The 19,259-nt window shown below is 40.0% G+C and overlaps 1 protein-coding gene across 5 annotated transcripts in view; it reads right to left on the bottom strand.

Annotated features, from left to right (window-relative positions):
• The window catches only part of LOC125766958 (proteoglycan 4), a 141,359-nt gene that overhangs the window by 68,251 nt on the left and 53,849 nt on the right, over positions 1 to 19,259 (bottom strand). Inside the window, exon 3 of one of the 5 annotated variants that reach the window (XM_049433091.1) lies at positions 13,753 to 13,886. The exons of the other annotated variants lie outside the window; for them this stretch is intronic. The gene's annotated coding sequence lies outside the window, so the exon portion shown is untranslated. The remainder of the gene's footprint in view (positions 1 to 13,752; positions 13,887 to 19,259) is intronic. 5 annotated transcript variants of the gene reach the window in all.

The raw sequence follows: 19,259 nt of genomic DNA, 5'->3' as shown, positions 1-19,259 counted from the left end.
CAGTGCAGGAATGACAAGATAAAGCTTCACCGTTTTGTCGCTGCCCGGGCTGGTTCACTCTCCCTTTTGCAACTGCACACGAATGCAAGTGAAAGGTGTACAGAAAATTGAAGATGCTTAACGTTGGGTAACAGCCATATGACCCGTACGGGAAAGATGATTCGCTAAACGGTGGACATATTTGAACTTTTTCGGTACACAATTTGTGTGGATTGGTTAGATTGTTGTATTTTCCTAAGATTGTTGTATTTTCGTTTTACAATCGGTTTAAGGGATGTTTAAGGGAGGATTTATCATAAGTCTCGCCTCGTACCCCAACAATGAAATGGGAAGGAAGGAATTATCTTCGTGGTATTTTAAAGTGCAATTCATTCACTCGAAGAGAAGTGTTATTGAAATGTACATTTAAGAAAAATCCTTAGTATCATCGTAGTGAAAGATCAATGCGGATCCTTGTATCATCTATTCTCTAACGCCTTTTCTGTATAGACAGCTCTTTAAGTACCAATAATTTATTATGTTTTACTACTCTCGCTCAGAATAGCTCCAGTGAGTCTCAATTTCTGGTGTTCGGGGTACTGTGCATTAGAAAAGGAGAACTAAATGTATCTTTCTAATGCACTAAACTAAATGGAGAACTAAATGTAATGTTGTATCGCGGGTCCATTAATGTTATACGAATGCTGAATCTAATACCTAGGGCGAGTATATGACAACAATGCACATTTTTCGACACAGACGTTAAGGAAGTTACAATCACAACATCGGACAAACAAGCTTAATAAGTGTTGTAACGTATAACAGTTCTTATTATTTCTAACTGGGAGAAATATCTTCAAGTCGTCAGAGTACATTAAAATGTTTTTATAGGACAATATTGAGGAGACATCGTACATGAGTAGTAGACGTAAAATGAGATAAGAAGCCTAATCCAGAATTAGAAGAAGACCTGAAAGTCCTTGAATAAAATGGAGTTTCTGGCAGTTCCTAAAAGAAAATTCGTTTCTTTGGGGCTAATCTTTGGAGAACAATATTGATGGACTTCCAATTCACATATAATCCTCTTCAATATTGTTTAAACTAACCATTCATAAGTTTATGGAAAAATTACTTGTTTAACAATCCTTAATACAGTATAATCGTCATTTCCACTGAACTTCAACCTGAATATATTTATATTTCTCTTTATATTTCAAATTTACTTAATATATTTAACAACACTCAGTAATGTTCTCGGAATCTTATTTTGTCACCCATGAAATGTTGTTAATTACAATCCCTGATACAGATAAGAAGAGCAACATATAATGAAACGCAATAGATGAACTGTAGAGCTTGCACTAATATGTGGAATCAGAAATATCGAACGAGCTGCCACCATTTCGCAATGCTCCAACTCCATTAAAACGTTACATTGTGTAGCTCCCATACAACGTATTCAGCATATTTTTGCTCATTATCTCATTTAAATGTCCCCACCTGCTCCTCATTCACAATCACAACGATGCCATTGCTTCAACCAGAGGAGCGATTCGTCAGAGCATAATCATTAGCCATCATCAGCCAACATTCATTTCATTACATCGTGCTAAAAGTGAAGCGAACATCACAGAGTTGACACGGTAACATCTCCACCGAACCATTGTCGATGGTGGATGCGTACCAAGTAAGAAAAAGCCACCGAAGGCACGGTGCTCTTGCTCCGATCCGGAATAATTATCGTTCAACACCCGGGTACATAATAAGCCCCATAACCCCCAAAGGTACGAGCAACAAATAAGTCACCCTCCCGTGATCAACTCATCAACCGATTGACACTCATCCATCACCGAAGGGTACAATTTGTGTATGGGCAGTGTGTGGTGGTTGTGCCAGAGCATTCAAAACACCGGGCAAGTGAATGGTACAAAACCATCCTTTCCGTGTTGTCAATTCCGTGTTGCAAAGAATCACCGAGCAATAGGCCATCCCGTCACGTCTAATCCCTTTTACCGTGGGAGGCTTCATATTGGTTGTATACGCCGTAAGCCGTACGTTTGGAATGGATTCGAATGAAATCATTCGACTCGAATGGGGGTTTGAAAAATCTCTTTAGAAATCCATCAAATGCTTGTCCCGGCACACCGTCCTGGAAAACACCGTTCGTCTTCATTCGTGCAATTATTCATGACAGTTGTACCATCCGCAGGGACACAGCTGTGGTACGCTCTATCAGGACCGGCCGCTCGAAACGTGCAATGTTTATGGGGAGGCAAAAGAAAATGCATTCAAGCAATTCAATGTCTACTTAAAGCCATAAATGTTGCTTTGTACGATTCTCCAGGTCTCCCTCCAGCAGGACAATTAGAAGCCGTTTTTTCCCCCTCAGTCCAACTCAACCGACAACATTATGACTTCCCGGGAGCGTTCGTCCCATTCTCCACTTCCTCTGGGCAGCATCGATGGAAAACTTCTGTTTTTCCTCGTTCACTGTTACCTGCACGGAAAGCCACATGACAGGTGTCGATATGCCTTTTTACCGAACCGATGCCACCGGCAAGGGGGAACGTTTAGGTCGTCAAACGTGAGTCAATTACAGTCAATAACTGTGCTGTGCAGAATTGTCAATCTTCGTACCGGCAAACCATGCGGTTGGGAAATTTATGTGCATTACCATGCATTTATGGATGAATTTGTTTCTTTATGTTGCACCACACCGTCGGCATCAGCCATCACAGGTAGTTGTTGTTGAGGCCCTTCACCGAAATGTGAGTGAATCCATGTTCGCATCGGTATTATTTCCCGTTCCTGAAGTTGGCTTGGCGCGCTTGATTTTGGTTGGGTAATTGTTTTATTACACTATCACCGTACGTGTGTACGTGAGCCGACTCACGAATCGCGAATCGGTACGCGTTGCAAGAAGATTTATCCATCCACACAGCAAAAGGGAACCGGTCGGTACCGATCGACTCATGTTATCAAGGGGTTTTACATCATAAAACTATCAACAACGTGCTCGAACGATTTTTCATTTCAAACAGGGAACAACGGAAATGTGCTGCGAAGGGGAACGAGAAAGAGATTGATTTGCTTTCCAGACAGTTTCATCACGCCTCACATTCCGCTGATAAGTCCCTTCGTCGTTAGGGGCTTCCTACTTTTTATTTTATTCCATTTGTTTTGGAATCATTTTTGGGAAGTAGAAGTAGAAGAAAAGAAAACAAAAATGTTAATACACACTCAGAATTTTTTATTTCATGTTCACAACAAAATCGTTATTGAGATAAAATTGAAAGTAAGCCATTTTTGGGGGAAAATGGAAATGGTTCATATGAATCATGGTCAAAATCATTCATTCGTTCTCTTCTTTTACCTCACCCAACATCCCAAAAACATGGCTCTAACCATCTCCATAACTTGTAACATATTTCTTTCACAGACACAAGGAAAATAAATCCCAAGAAAAAGGGACTGCGCGCTGCAATACATCTTAAAGTGCTCATCAAAAATTCATTAACAGTTCTTCACATGTCGACCTTTGTTTTGGGTCAGAAATCATACAAAGCACACAAGAAAAGCGGGAATGATTAGGTGTGGTTGGTTTATTTTATTTTCAAATGATTGATTTCAAACGATGAAAATGATAAATTAAGGCAAACGCACACTACATCGCATTATATCGACCTTTTTTTCAATTTATTGTGTTTCATTAATCATTTATGAAAATATAAAAAAGGGCTTTGACAATTATTTGCTAACATAAATCATGACAACTAGCTACGTAATGTGCAAATTATAGTTGAAATGCGTGGAAAGATTAACTATTCGTACGAGACACGAGTCTAATTACAAACAATTATGGCGTGTAGATTATATTTACCACTTCATCAAATTAACTCCTACAAACAGAAATTGTAACACGAACTGAAGCTATAAATGTGCAAGACGTCTTGAAGGACACTCTATTACCCATGCACACGATCTCCGACACATATCAAAAGGAGAAACTAATTAAATGTTAGCAAGTAGTTTGCCACTTTTCCTCCCCGAAACGGTAAAGCGCGCTTTCCGGCGTAAACGGCAACTTCATTATGTTATGTTCGTTTTTACAAAACTGCAAACTTATCTGCGTTAAAAGAAGACATCTCTTACCGTCTCAACCCACCAACCGAGGCCTTGATGGTGCGTTTTGCATCCGTTTAATTATAATCTTCAAAACGGTTAATTGCTCGTGTGAAATGCAATTAGAATCATCCACGCGAAATAGGCTTCGTGATGGATATATTGTAGCTGAGCTAAATCAGAAAAATACAAACACATTTCCTAACAACTGACTCATTGCAACAGAATGCACTTGCAGCCAGGAGCTACGATGAAATGAACAGTCTTCGGTGGAGTCTTCATTAAGACTTTCAAGACATCTTTGCGTCAAGAGGACGGAAATAAAGTGAATGGCTTCTGACAGTAATATGTGTCAAGTTTGTTCTTTTCAGTGTGGTTTTTAATATAGTTTACTTTCTCTCTTTCCGCTAATGATATTATATTGTATGATTTTTTTATGTTGCTAATGAAAACAAACTTTTAGGCTTGTTAGTTAGAACAACAACTTGTTGTACCTTATTCCTAATAAAAACATTTAAAGATATATTCTTTTCAATTTGGCAGATATTGGAGAAGTATATCATATATCTATTTATCTTATTTATCATCTTTTTGTCACGGTAAAAAAATAATCAAAAGATATACACAGTAAATAATTGATAATTGATGATGATAAAAATAATACATAGTGCGTGGTTTAGCACTGAAGAAAAGTTCATTTTATTGTTTTTTTTTTTTTTTGTGAATTCGTAGCTAATCACCTTGATTAATTGTAACGATTTTTTAAATATATTTTTTCGAACATCTTCGCAAACAACACTCGTATCAGTTGCGCAACTACAAAAAATCAGTTTCCATTTTCAACGTTACAGGCAGCAACAATTCCATCAATGAAGTAAACTGTAATTTCATTACTTCATGTAACGTGCTCGACGCATCCCTACTCAACTGCATCAATCGCACGATAAAGCTATTTTGGAAAATACGTTGAATTTATACAAAAACGGGAAAGCTTGGCATAAAAAAGCATAAAAAAGAAGAAAAAAAACGATATTGAAAATCCAGCTCGAGGGAAAAATTGCCTCCAAATTTTGTTTATGACTATTTTGGCGCTGGTTTGCCCTGGATGGTGTTCAAATCCTGATCCAGACTTTAGAATCGAAGCAATTCTGCTTCCATAAATACTGTTTTGCTCCGTTCTTCAACCGATCGGAAAACCCGATCGATTTTCCATTAGTTTGAAGCTAACCTTTTTTTCTCCCATCTCCCGAGTGGATTGTTCTCGTTGCTGAAAATAGTGTAAGCCGTTAAATATCATGCCACAGAGCAGTCATCCATTTTTCCATTGATTAAGAATGATTTAACAATTTAGTTTCTTTTTTTTAGTTTTTTTTCTCCCGGATTTGCTATCAAAAGCGCCAATTTTCACCGCCGGTTCGATATCCATTCAACAGCAAAACGTATTCGTTCCAATCATTCATCGGACGTGTTCAAGCAGAAAACGATGTAATTGAACAACGCGAACGCTTTCCCCGTGCCAGCCACTTCGCCAAAAGTCAGATAACAAAACGTCCAGGGCCTGTGCTGTGAAGCAAAATGTTTTCTTTTCCAGCTTTAAATTTATGATGCAGCCCCCGTTTACCCGTGAGAAAAGAGCAGTTCCTTTTCATCGCACACGGTTTGGTGCTGCACGACATGGTTTCGTGTTGTATAGGACCGCTTGAGTCAAGATACTGCTGCGACTGGGTGCGGCAGTACACTGTTGGATGGTGTAATTTGTCGCAAGAGCAACACATGCAACTGCCACTGTACCCAGCAGGAGACTTACCAAACGCAACCACCGGCAGAATGGGTTGAAGAGTTGACACCAGACCTGAACTCGGGCCCTGCTTCGAGTGGTAAGGTACCGGTAATCAACCTTACCACACGGTCCCCGTAATGCCGTGGGTGAGTTTTAACCAAGTTCCGTTGCTTACCGTTAGAGGGGGCAGTGATTTGGGAATGCTTTTCTCTCGCCTCTTGTGCTTTAATTCACGGTTCAAACAAAAGTCTGCCCTTGTTTCTTAATTACGGCCCGTTCTTGAGTACGGTGGCACGCCTAACACATTTTTCGCTTCGCTCCCGGGTCAATGGGACAAAAGCGGCGATGAAATCGAGCAAAAAAAGCGGAAAGGTACGATTAATACAAAAGTCATGCACCCGTCCACTGGAGACTTCCGTGCGCGTTCCGTGTATGAGTGGTTCTGGAGTAAAAGGGAGAAACAAACGTGACGGAACCATTCTTTCTTCTACTCAAGGACAATCTCGGCTTGTGGTGCATGTCGAAATATTCCACCCAGTGCCGTTCAATTAAAGCTGGTATTGTACGGTGAAATAAAATGTGTATTTTCATTCCATCGTTTCTGTATTGCCACCGGAATCCTTTCACTCATGCATGTGCTGTTGGGTTAGAATTCTCATAGAATCATATCAATGGAACGGAATGAGTGCTTCCGGGTGAATGGTGAAGGTGACTCGATGTAATCAAGCAGTTAGAAAAAGCTCAACCGTGCACAAGAATTTGACGATTTCCGGTGCGCTGGCATACTCAATTAATGGTTTGTTATTTATATTCTATTTTTAAAGAGCAGAACCAAAAACTATTGTTCCTGAGCCAGAAACTTTAAGCCAGAAACTACTAAAAACATACCCCTTTGCTTGCACTTTTTGTGGCTTTAATGAACGACGAATTGACGTATTCGTATCGGTCTCAAAATAATTATAGTAAATGATTATTTTTTGGTTTTTTCGTTTTTTTCTAACCCCTTAATCTTCTTCAGAGAATTCTTTAGGAAGGACAAGACTTGACCAACAGCTCAAAAACTCTTCCTCGAGGTGCTTCACGAAACCATAAGCTTCTAAAAATAATTTTGTGGCATAAGTTCCAAAAAAAGGAACATTATCTTTGCGCTCATCGTCAACGAAGCAAGAACCTGCTCCAGCTTAAATTCTTGCTGGAAAACCTGAAATATCCACCCATATGGACTAGAGACGAGAATAACAACTCAGAGCGAATGAGTCGTTATTAGAAGTCAGCTCGTTTAACGACTCATTTCGGAGTCATAAAAAAACGCGGCATAATCGTACAAGTTAAGGTTCGGTCATTTTACTCACTCATGATTGATGCGACTTTGTTGAAATTTGTTTCTTTTCACTCAAATAATGCTTTAAATAAAAAATAATAAAACAATAAAAAAATTCTAAAAATTTGAAAAATTTCTAAGGCTATATAGCCTTAGCATTTTTTGAGTAATTTAGCAAAATTTTATAAATTGATTTATTTTAATGCGAATTGAGTGAAAAAACTTTCAATCGTATTTACTCTTTTTGCAACTCGACTCACCACTGTTACATGCTTACACTCATGAGTGAGTAAGTGAAAAAAAAGTCGCTAAAACTCCTCGTGGTGAGTGAACGAAACTCGTTCAATACAACGTTTCAACTCATTATCTCACTCTTACTCAATTTGCACATCTCTAATATGGACATGATTGTAAATGCTTTATATACAAGCTAAGAAAAAGAAATTTATCAAATGCTAATGGTAATGTTAATAATTGTAATGCTTTCAATTAGAAGCTAAATCAAACTAATAAATTTCATGTGATGAACTGATTAATCATGAAAACTTCATGATTGATCAAACATCAAATCCAGGTAAGCAATTTTGAAAAATACATTACAAACATTTGGTTTATTGTTAAGTTCGATACACATCTAATACATAAAAGTAATCCCATTAAAGTTACATTGAAAAAAAGGCAAATCCTGTACAGGACAATCCGGGAATCCGAGACTGTCCAGCTGTCAGATGGAGCTTTCGATCTCCATGCTGATCGATTGACACTTGGCGACTCGTAACCATAAATCCAATCATCACCGCCATAAATCTATCAATCAAATGCGATGGGATCGTGCACCGTAGCAATAAGAGCGGATTGCTGCATACCATCACGACCGACACGAATGTCCTGGATCTGCACGAGCATTCGACTCGTAGCCATGTTGGAGCGCCCTTTTGTGTTGACTTGGTGCACAAAAAACGGGTCTCATTTCATTTTGTGCGGTTTTTTGGACAGGAAGGAATACTGCTGGAATACATCGATAAGATTGATTCGTTACAATTTTGCGTACGTGATGCGTTGGCGTTCCAATTCGGTTGATTCAACAAAGCTCGATGGCGTTAGCCGCTAGCTGTAAAATGTACCAACTGCAAGAGCGGTGTTTGTGTTTGGAGAAAATAAACTTCCACCCGAAAAAGGTCCATTCAAAGTAAATAAAAATATCCCGAGCCGCAATTGCGTTTGTGAGTGCCGCCAAATAGGTGGGGGATACGTTTGGTAAAGCTACTGCAACTTCTATTTTACATCGAAATGGTAACGAATGAGCGTGCGATCCAGTTAACATCTAGCAGGTTGCACTAGACCAGTGAGTTAAACTGTCCAGGGAGTGGCATGTCTGTGGGGTGTCTTTCTAACTGTCACGAATGTTGCGAGGCACGATTTTAACTCGCGCCCGAATAGCGACCAAATGATAGGGAAACGAGCGATCGAGCAGATCCACAGCACAGTAGCATTGGCGATAAGTTTGCACAGGTTTTGAGACAAGGTTAGACGCTGGTGCGCTCCCATAAAGCAACACCCTCGTCAACGTCACGAGCAATGCGCGTGGAAACGCGATCCGTGATAATTATCGCCGCTTCACCGCTGTGGCCGGTGGGAAATATGGAAAACCAAATGGTAACAGAAGCTATTCCCACACTCCTTATGGATATTTGTTTTCTGGACGTTAACTGATCTGACGTACCTGTCACTTGATAACAACGGTGACACATTGTCAAATGAATGCAGGTGAAAGTGAGACTGTAACGGGGTTGCTTGTTACGCTAACTTGATTCCTGGGACGATAGACTGCTGATATGAAGTTAAATTTGGAGACTTTCTAGATATATTGGGGACAAGTTTTTAAGAATTACAAAAATGTTTAGTTTGAAAAGGTATTCCCTGATGACTATTTAATGACATTAAATATGTCGATCAGATTTTGAGAAATAGAACTCGTGGCAGTGGGTCTTTACAACATAGGCAAATTTGATTTGCTGAGTTATTTGTTATCCGCTATCCGCTGAATTCATTCCCCCTGTTATCGTGTTCTTGGTAATTGCCATGAAACGACTTTCAGTTAGAGATTTTGGAAACATGCTCTATTACTTTGACTACAACTCGGGGTAATTCGATTGCAAAGACATCAAAAGTGAGGTACTCTCATTTAAATAAGAAAATTACCAACGCATTGAGGTAACGGCAGAGATCCACGGAAACTGGATCAATATCTAAGATCATTCTCGATTGATATAGAGTTAAGTTCAAATTTATCGTAACTATTTGTTTTTAAAAGCAAAACAATTAATTCGACTATATTCAGTGACTTCCAGCAACGTCATGAGAAAGACACCAAACAAAAGAATTGATAGGACAGAATGAAGATCAGCTAGTAAAGATGCATCCAGGTAAAAGACGATGGAGGTTGAAACAATATAAAAACAAGCCAAAACGAAAGATAAAGCCACTCATGCAGGGATAAGGCAATAATTAAGGATAGCGCCGTAAATTATATTAAATATTCTCCAATTTTTACCTTGTGTGTCTAACATTCTCGGCGAAATAGAATTCAAAACTTTTCACGACTTCTGAGTGCTGGGCAAAGTTTTCCAAATACACCAGTGAGTCTATTATAAAACACAATCACCACCATAAAGCATTTACCCAGCGTATGTCACATATTTACAACGTATCTCTCCCCAACTCACCTCATCTCAGCACCGAAACTGGGGGTGTGTCATTGCGTGTACGTGCGTAATTACTGTCAATCCGGGTGCGTATGATTGACAAAAATTACCATAATTCAATTATCCAAATAACACGCAAACAGCAATCTAATTATTCTGCCGCAAATACGGCACCAATGGTAAATTCAAGCGCGTGCCCAACCATCCAGCCGGTTGCGGGCTGCAGTAAATCGTCATTTATTGTCGAGCGCTGGGAACGCTGGGTGGAAAGCGATTTGGTTTCATAATTTCTGCCACATGCGAATCGGTTGTTTAGTGCAGCCAAGTCTTAGGGGTGTTGGTAGTACCTCGGCTAACACCTCCCGCTTTCCACTAATTTCAAAGCTACTAAGCTGCAAAACAGTCAAAACACGCTTCGTGTCTTTCTATTCTCTTACCCTTCCATTTTTGCAACACCAATCAACCAATGCACCTGCAACCAATGGTGCACAAAATATGCTGAATACGCGGAAATGCAAATTATCACATTACTGTCACGGCGACAGGGCGACTCACAGAGTTGCGGGAATGGTTTTGCTCCGTGTTCCTCACCAGAGGGCGCTGGCTCTTAGTAGCTTCTTGACGCTATCGGTGTCACAGGCGCACCCGGACTTCTGTGATAAGAAGGTGCTCGTGTGGAAAACTGCTTAAAGTGCACTCGATTAAATTGCATTTTGCTGATCAGAGAATGGGGTGGAAACGCCGGCTTCAATTCCGGGCTAACCCGCCCTTTCATAAACTGCAATATCATATATCTCGCGGTTAATCACCGTGCTACACTGGATGAAAGCAGTAGCAATTGAAAAGAATTCTAGCCGACCTCTGCTCCTCCATTTAGCACGGGCTTGGTGCGACGGTTGCGTGATACCCTTCCGGTTTAAAGTGTACATTCAACACTATCGCCAGTGGGCTAGTCTAGCCGGCCACTATCGGCTCGTAAATGACACGTCTTGATTATGCAAATGAAGCCTGGTTGCAGTGGAGTTAATTAACTTTCAGAATTAAATCATTTACCGCGCGCGCTCACAACACTCACAGAATACCGAACAAGGGTTGTGCTTCACTGAGAACAGTAGCGTAGAATCGGGAGAAGGAAAAAAAGCTAGTACCTACTGCTTTACTGTTGGATCACGTTCACATACGGCTGGCGCCAGAATGACTCGGACTTTCTGGCCACGGTTTACACACCCCATTTTTCAGAAGAGAGTGTCGTCGCCCCCCCCGGGGGTTGATAGCTTTGTTTCAATATATGAACACACTTTGAGCGCATTTTCACTAGTTTGCTAAAGATGGGAGGGATGGAGCGAAAAACTAGCACCCTATCGAGTTGACAGGACATCGAGAGATGTAAACGAGAGAAAGTCAAAGTATTACATCCTTTGGTGGTGGTGGTGTGTAGATTTGTGGAACTTGCATGCTTGTTTTTACCACAAAGAAAGCAGAAACACATGCACACCGACCACCGTTGTCGGCGCCACCAGCATAGATGATGGATTACAGTGATTAACCCTACCACCCACAAGGGTGACCGGTTCTGCACTCTACTACACCTCCCTTTTCTCCCGGACGGATCCACAACCGAACCCTTCAGTCTCCGGGGGCACTCCTACCGTGGTTCATGAACGCTAAACATCGCCGTATCTTGTCCGTGTTGGCTGGACGCGGAGACATAGCAAAACGGTTTGATTTATGGCCAAATGCCTGGCGCGCTACTGACCTTGCCGCTCGGTCGTGATAGATTGGACAGTCCGGTGAATTTGTTAGTTACAGGACCCACATACACGCACCCATATGCTTGTTTTAGCTGTTAAGATGAGTGTTTCCACCACCGTGTACGGTAAATGCGCATTGGCCCGAGACAAACATTCCCTCGAATCAATGCGGAAGTTTGTTCAGCATCACCTGCGACAGTTTAATGATAATGAGACGGTTGTTGAGGACGCCATGGTTAGAATGTATGGAACTACACATTTCTATGGATGAGTTAGTACATGATTGAAATATGTTCGATATTACTATTTTAATTGTACTTCACTAAATGTGACTTCTTTGTGATGATATTGTGGATCCCACAAGGCCGTAAAGCGAGGGTAAAACATAATTTCTTAATGTGTGGAATATTATTCAACGGATAACTTAGAGAGCTTGCTTCTAAAGCTTTACAGTAGAGGGCGCTACACACATCGATCGATTAGTGACATTGGTAGATCAAAAAGATTGCGAATCTAGGAGAAGCAATGACTGGGCAGGAAGTGACAGACGTTAACCCATTCAACAAAAACTGATTGATTTTTTAACTAAAAAATATGAAATAATTGATTCGGTGAAAAACAATAAATAATAGCTTAAATAACTCCTCAGTGTATTGTTGTGAGTTAAGTTAGGTAGATCGTTAAGTAGATTTACTCATAAGATAGGAAATCCTAGGGGGGAACTCATGGTAAATATAAAAGTTTGCAAGGAAGGGGTTTTGGTGTTATTTCTGGTATGAATCTTGTAGTATAGCTATGGAGTAAATGTAATAATAAAATTACTAACTAAACACTAAGCGAAGTTAGGAACAAAATGAATATAAGAGTTTTCTCACGCAGCTACTGCGAGATTCAACATCCTCAATTTTTAATTTATGCATAATTGCTTAGATATACACCGAGAGCAGATTGGAATTTGTTTGACCATATAAATAAGGATGCTAAGAAATATTGATAGCGCCAGGATGAATAATCGAGTTTTTTTGTGGGTTACAATTTTTTCCAGAAATCTCACTAATATTTTGCAAATGTTACATTTCTTGCACGAATTTTGAAGCATCGTTCAATTCCAATATTTGGGTCCAAATGGTACTAACACATTAGCAAAACAAAATGTTTAACCTCTTCCTACATATTTCAAATTATGGAAATTATGCAATGCTGTGTTATTATGTTGTTGTTATTCAGTAAATTGTAATCAAAGAGTTTATAACAAAATTAAATAATGAACCATATTCTTTTATATGGACAGCTCGTCTCAACAGAGGAAGTCCCTCGTCTCTGCTCAACAAAAAACAAAAACAAACAAAAAACAAAAGTCACATAAAACAAAAAAAAAATATAAAGAGAAATTACGACTAATTGTTATATTTTTGGATATTTTTTCTTCTTGACTGTAGTCTCACAAAAAGATTTGCTTATACATTTTTAAATAATAAATATATATTACAAACTACGTATTACCAGACCAAATAGCGAGCGAGAAGCTGATACATATCAAAACAAGAAGAATGATTAATTAAATATTTAAAAAACCTACAATCAATTCCACTATATGAATGAATGAATATGAATATGAATGAATATGACAATGTACCTCATAAGCTGACACTGTCAGCTGAATGAAAAACAAATCTGTCATTTAAACCACTCGCTGATAATTTAAGCCACTTAATCTCCATTCCAAAATCGTACCAATCAATCGCGCCCAATGCAACAGTTATTTAATACAACACATGAGCCACTGCACCATTAAACACTGCCCGACTTAACTCCCTCCAGGAATGCCAAACATGTTTCACCGACATGGGGAAAAAATAACTTCAAACCACACAGGTTCTGTGCTCAAGCTAATCAACCGTAAAGATCCTTCCGTTTCGTTTGACCAATTGACCGATCTAAACTTAATTTGTTGGAATTTTGCCGAGCGCTACTTGGAAGATGGTGAGCACGGTACTTTAGTGTTTGGTACCCTACCATCGGAGACCCGTACCGTCTCCATGGCTGCGAGCACGTCCATTGTAATTGAGCACTAACAATGCATAATTTGCATACCTTGTCCTGAATATGAAATAACCGCTTTGCACGCCGTTCAGATCCCTTCCACTCGAGGTGTGTGTGTTTTTTTGTGTCGTACTTTATTGGATCAAATTAGTCGGATGAATTTTGCGTTCCAACCCCACACATACCTGGAAAGAGAAGGGAAGAGAGAGAGAGAATATGGTCATTAAAATCAATGTGCAACGATCTAAATGTTCATTTATAGAATGACGATCCACGTCGATCGTCTCATCGAACGTTCTATCGTTGTATTAATGGAGGTTGGAAAACGATTTCTAAAACCAGTCTCTTACTCTATCTGGTGTACACTTTGTTTCCCCTATTTGCCACATGGTTTGTCGAAAAGAAACGACTAAGAACGACGGTAAATTTTACACGATAATCGTACATGACAGTTGAATGCCAAAGTCGTTTCTATTTGCGACAGAAATTGCTATAATTCAATGCACCGCTGTTTAGGACTGTACGAGAGTGAAAAAGATTTAGAAGAGACAACAACAAAACATTCAAATTCTCGGTTTCTTCTCATACAAACCATAAAGATGGTAACCGAAAGTATGTATTTACTTCACTCCTTGATAGTAAACTTCACAAACAAACGCGCAAACAACCAAACAGCTAAAAGGGAGGGGAAAACAAAGTTCTTCATCGAGGCAGGAATTAAGGAGAGATACCGATGCTGGCAAACAACAAACCATCGATACCGCACGATGAGTTTGTTCATTATTTATCTTAAACTTAACCACCGTTATCCCCAGCTGTCACCGGCAACCGTAGCATCTTCAACCACGTTGACTTTCGCCATCAAATGCAACCGCAACGCATGCACCGTAATGGGGAAGAAATGGCTGCAAGGATCCATCTTAGATTCTCGCCAGTGGTTTCCACCCTATCCACCCCCTTGTAGGCGCTTTCGAGCGAAAGTGCAGTATCAAAAACTAATTAGCATGCATCCTTCATCGTATCGTTACCACCAATAGCAAAACTGCAACCAACTGGTGTGCTGGCAGGATCAAATTTTACCCCACTAATGACCAAAAACCCGTTCGTAAGCTTTCCCGACGGCTTAGCGCCCGAAGCGCAAGCTAGCAAAAGTTGCCGTGGTTCGAGCGCTACAGTTTTACATCTCGGCACCTGTCAGAATGTTTTCCAAAGTGATTAACATCAAGCTGGTGGGGAGGAGTTGGCGGGATAATATCCTTTTTCACTGTGGGGAAAGTTTTTCCCCCGCCTTCCAGACAAGTGGAAGGAGTTTTGCTGCTTAGGCGAATGTCTTGAACGAGCGGTAAAGAAAATGCACCCTGATGCTGATGCAATGAAATTAAACTCGATAAACTTGATAAGCTGCAACGATTATCGGATGACGCATTTGGTAGATACGATTTCACTTTGATTGTTTTCCTTTGTTGTTTGGGGGGGGGGGTGGCTTAATCGATTAAAAAGTTTTGTTTTTTTAACCGATTATGAATCGTTTTTTTTATTCGTTTTTTTTGGTTCAATGATTAAAAAAGTTCTTTCTTATAGCTACACAAAAACACATTCAATAAACAGCTTTAATCTAATTTGCAAATATGCGTATTGCTTCGACGCCTTTCGTTCGTGCATAATTTAAGTAAAAATGTTTTCCTTTCCCATGCTACCGTCCACACAATTATTGCCCCTTCCAGCAAACGTTACCATATTTTCACAACAAATTATTGTTTGTTCCATAAATCGCTCACTCACCACCACTACAACCTCCAACACAACATGCCATGACTGTTCCCGTGGGCACATAATAGGCAGCTCATATCCAGCCGATCCATGAAGCCAAAATTGATTTTGAAGCTTCCACGAGTTTTTCACCACCGGCGTCCGGTGCTAATGCGGTTATGGGTGCATTCGAGCGAATAATTTAGCTGTCACTGGCAGCGGCAGTCCGATCGTAATGCTGCTGCTGCTGCTGAGCGTTGCCGGTGTGCACAGGGGGCACGGTAGTGACAGAACCAGCGGTCACATTTTGCACTTTTTGCACGGCCGGCTGTATATGAGTGGTACAGTCAACGCTGGGGTGTAGGTTCCGATTATGATTTCGCTATTGCCAGTGGTTTCCGTAAGGGGATGAACAACAACAAAAAATATGGTCTGTATGTGAATAATGTTGCGAATCGGTAGTAGATAATCATTCGGTCCGGTTCAGGGAAAACAGATAAATGAAACCTCCGGAAACGATCGGTAGCGATTAATCAGTGCGCATTGATTTCATAATGGGTTGTTTTATATGTTATGCATTGAATAAAATTTGCGTTTATATCTTTTATCAATAGTTAACGTGTAGGGGAAGAAGCACACTCAGATTGTTCGAACAAAAAAGAAATTAAAACAAATTTATTTCCTCCAATCTTACGGTGCCGGGAATTGTGTAGAATACAAAATGTCAATTCAAAATATCAATCAATAAAGAGATAACAATTCGATGAGAAAACTCCTTCTCTTGCAAAAATCCATTGTTCAATATGATAAGGTGTTTTTCTCAAAACTATGTTTCGCCAATCTGAACTCTGAGTTTGTACAATTGTAATTTGCCCTATCGCCGTTATACACGGTTGAAGATGATTTTTTGTTTAATAAAAAATTTGGATACGGTAGTACTTTAAAAAAAGTTTATTCGTTAATTTTTTTGGAATATTAATATTTTTTTCACGTGTTGACTTTTACAGCGTGTGTTTCCCTTTAATAAGTTGATTTGCTTTCATTTCATTTATACTTCTTTACCTTCCGTAGAATGCTTTCAAAATTTGTTGAATGTGATGTACAAAGATATACATAATTTCCATTATTATTTGGATATTCAAAAAATTTGTTTTTTTAAGGTTTTTTTAAAAAATTTGTAAGGATTTTTTATACTTTTGTTAAAATAAATATAAAACTTTGAGAATGTCACAAAATTACTTTAAAAAACTACCTTTTCTTCTTTTCAATGAAAATTAAATTAACCTTAGCCATTAAAAAGAGATTGAAACAAACCGTAGACATAAGCAAGAATCGAAAATTTTTTGAACAAATTAAAACTGACGCTTGTGACAGCCAGTTGTTCGCGATCTTGATTCCTTTTTGGTCGAAAGTTTTCCAATACTCACGAATCCTGAAGGTATTTCGTTCCATTTTCAGTACACATTTCTATTTTTTCCTCTAAAATATCCAAGACAGCTGTCGATTAACACGATTCCATTGAACAACGTGAACGATAAGGAATAAAAAAAGGAAACCTTAGCTTCTCGTCTTAAAGAAAACCAACGCGAAAGCATAAATCGTCTTAGACCAATAACGAGATCTAAGTTTCCATTCTCCATCCCCTTACCGTTCTTCTTCGCTTAAGGTTTGCTGCCCATCAGCCCGTCACTTCCAACTTACGCTTAATAATCAACTGCTGCCGGAATAATTTTGCATATCGTTTTCACTCGATCTTCCCGACCTGATCCCGTTCAGCTGTCGAATGAAAGTGAAACGATGGACCACACCCCAAATGGTGGTGGTTGGTGGTGGATCGATCAGAAAGTAAACTTTTCTTTTCGGAACATTTTTTTTCCTCCCTTCAAATGGTTCGACACGTCTAAGGCGACTGATTTCGAATGAGAGCAGCGTTTGGTCAGATCTGCCGCATGAACAAATTCCACCATCAATATCAGCATCGAGTATTTTTTTTTGCCGGAGTTTGACTTTATCGCGAGTTGACCAGTTGAGAAGGGAAAGGAATGGAAGGTTAGAAGTGGAAAGGGATGGTAATTGATTTTTGCCCATGGACGCCTGTTTGATACCGTTCGTGATTGACATCCGTGGCACAGGGCAGTGCTGCAACGTTCAGCTTTTTTGCGAGGTTTTCTACGATCAAATTCACACGATTGCCTTATCAAGCTGTTCATGGGAGGTTTGGCATTAGCTTGGATGGGCCTGCCAATGACGATGACAGTTGGACGTGAAGTAAAAACTTTGTAACGTCAGTGTGACACGTTCCATCAGAAAATATGTTCACTTTGGGATGAAGTTGTTTAAAAAAAAAAAAACTTTCCAATGAATGCATGCAGAGAAATAAAAGAGTAGCTTATGTTTTATAAAAAAATAACTATATTTTTTTAAATGATTTAATTGTTATTGTTTACAATGAGAACGACGCATTAAGGTATTTTATCATGCCGATATTAAAAATTGTACTACAACAATGTACACTAGGTTTTCTTTCAAAGCCATTTTTTTAACAGCTCCGCCCTTCAATACAAGTAATTGAATTCATTATGGAAAACCTCATCGCGCAGCGTAAAGATGCCATTTTTATTTCAATGTCACGCAGTAACATAAACGCACTATTATGGACTCCATTTTGTGGCCCCCAACCCTTCAGCTGTACCACCCGCCGAAATGTCCACTATCCCTAGCACAGAAGCAGAATTACTTAAACACCTCGCTAAATGATGATCATTTAGAGGATAAAGTATTTAAAGCTTCTCTTTTAAGCACCACAACTGCTACTGATAGCCCACAATTTGTGTGGTGCAGTAATTTGTGCGCCAAAAAATGAAGCAAAGCACGAACGAACAAAAGCACAATTCGCCAACGGTCAACGGTAGCCGGCCCTTGGTGGTGGTAGCCCGATAATGATCGAAACGATGAAGACATTACCTGCCGGTCGCAGTGAATATAATTACCTACCAACATAATGATCGAAGCTCGATCGTTTTAGTTTCGTTGTGCTTCATCTTTTTTTTTTAACACAAAACGGATGCCGAACGTGATTCGTGTTCGGTGTGACACGATGGGGGCCCTGTGTGAGGCGTGAAAATGATACAAAATTCGTTTCATTTTTGTCTTTCTGGGTGTAGTCTTCGCATTTCTCGCTAAGCTCATTTCGGTAAGCACGGTGGTAAACAGAACCGTGCAACCATGTAAGCCTCTGCTGGGTGAAGGTAAATTGTGCGGATTTAATTTCAGCATTGAACTTCTGGTCGCACTTTCGTATCACCCATCGTACGATCGGGCAGAAGGTCCCGCACCCATGTCAAGAGGGCACCGATCGTCCGAAGAGTGTGTGCCTGTGGAAGCCTTTTAGGTCGACTTGCGGCTCTTTAATTTGCTGACCAGCGCGAAGGCTTACATAATTATATGCATTACGTGTGTGTGTGTGCACCAGGCGGAGGCAGACGGCAGATGGATGGACACGACATGGGCCCTTAATGTGTTGCCCTGTTGAGGTTAGGGTCAGTACAAAGCGCAGAACAAATGGGCGAATGGTGGTGGGCGCGCGTTCTCGATTCCCCGACCCCGAAAGCCTACAAACCATGTAACCACGGCCAAAGGTAGCAAGCTATAAACGGGCCCTGTTTGCTCAGAACCACAAATGGCCACCGGTACAACCACGGCACCAACCAACCACGCGCACAAGGCCGCACAGATAACGTCGATGCTGATGTCGATGATAATGATGATGATGGTGTTGGTGGGCAGTACTGAATGATGAGGATTTTCCA

This window comes from Anopheles funestus, chromosome 3RL (genome assembly GCF_943734845.2).
Source record: "Anopheles funestus chromosome 3RL, idAnoFuneDA-416_04, whole genome shotgun sequence".
NCBI lineage: Eukaryota > Metazoa > Arthropoda > Insecta > Diptera > Culicidae > Anopheles > Anopheles funestus.
This window is presented reverse-complemented; position numbering and strand designations above follow the sequence as displayed.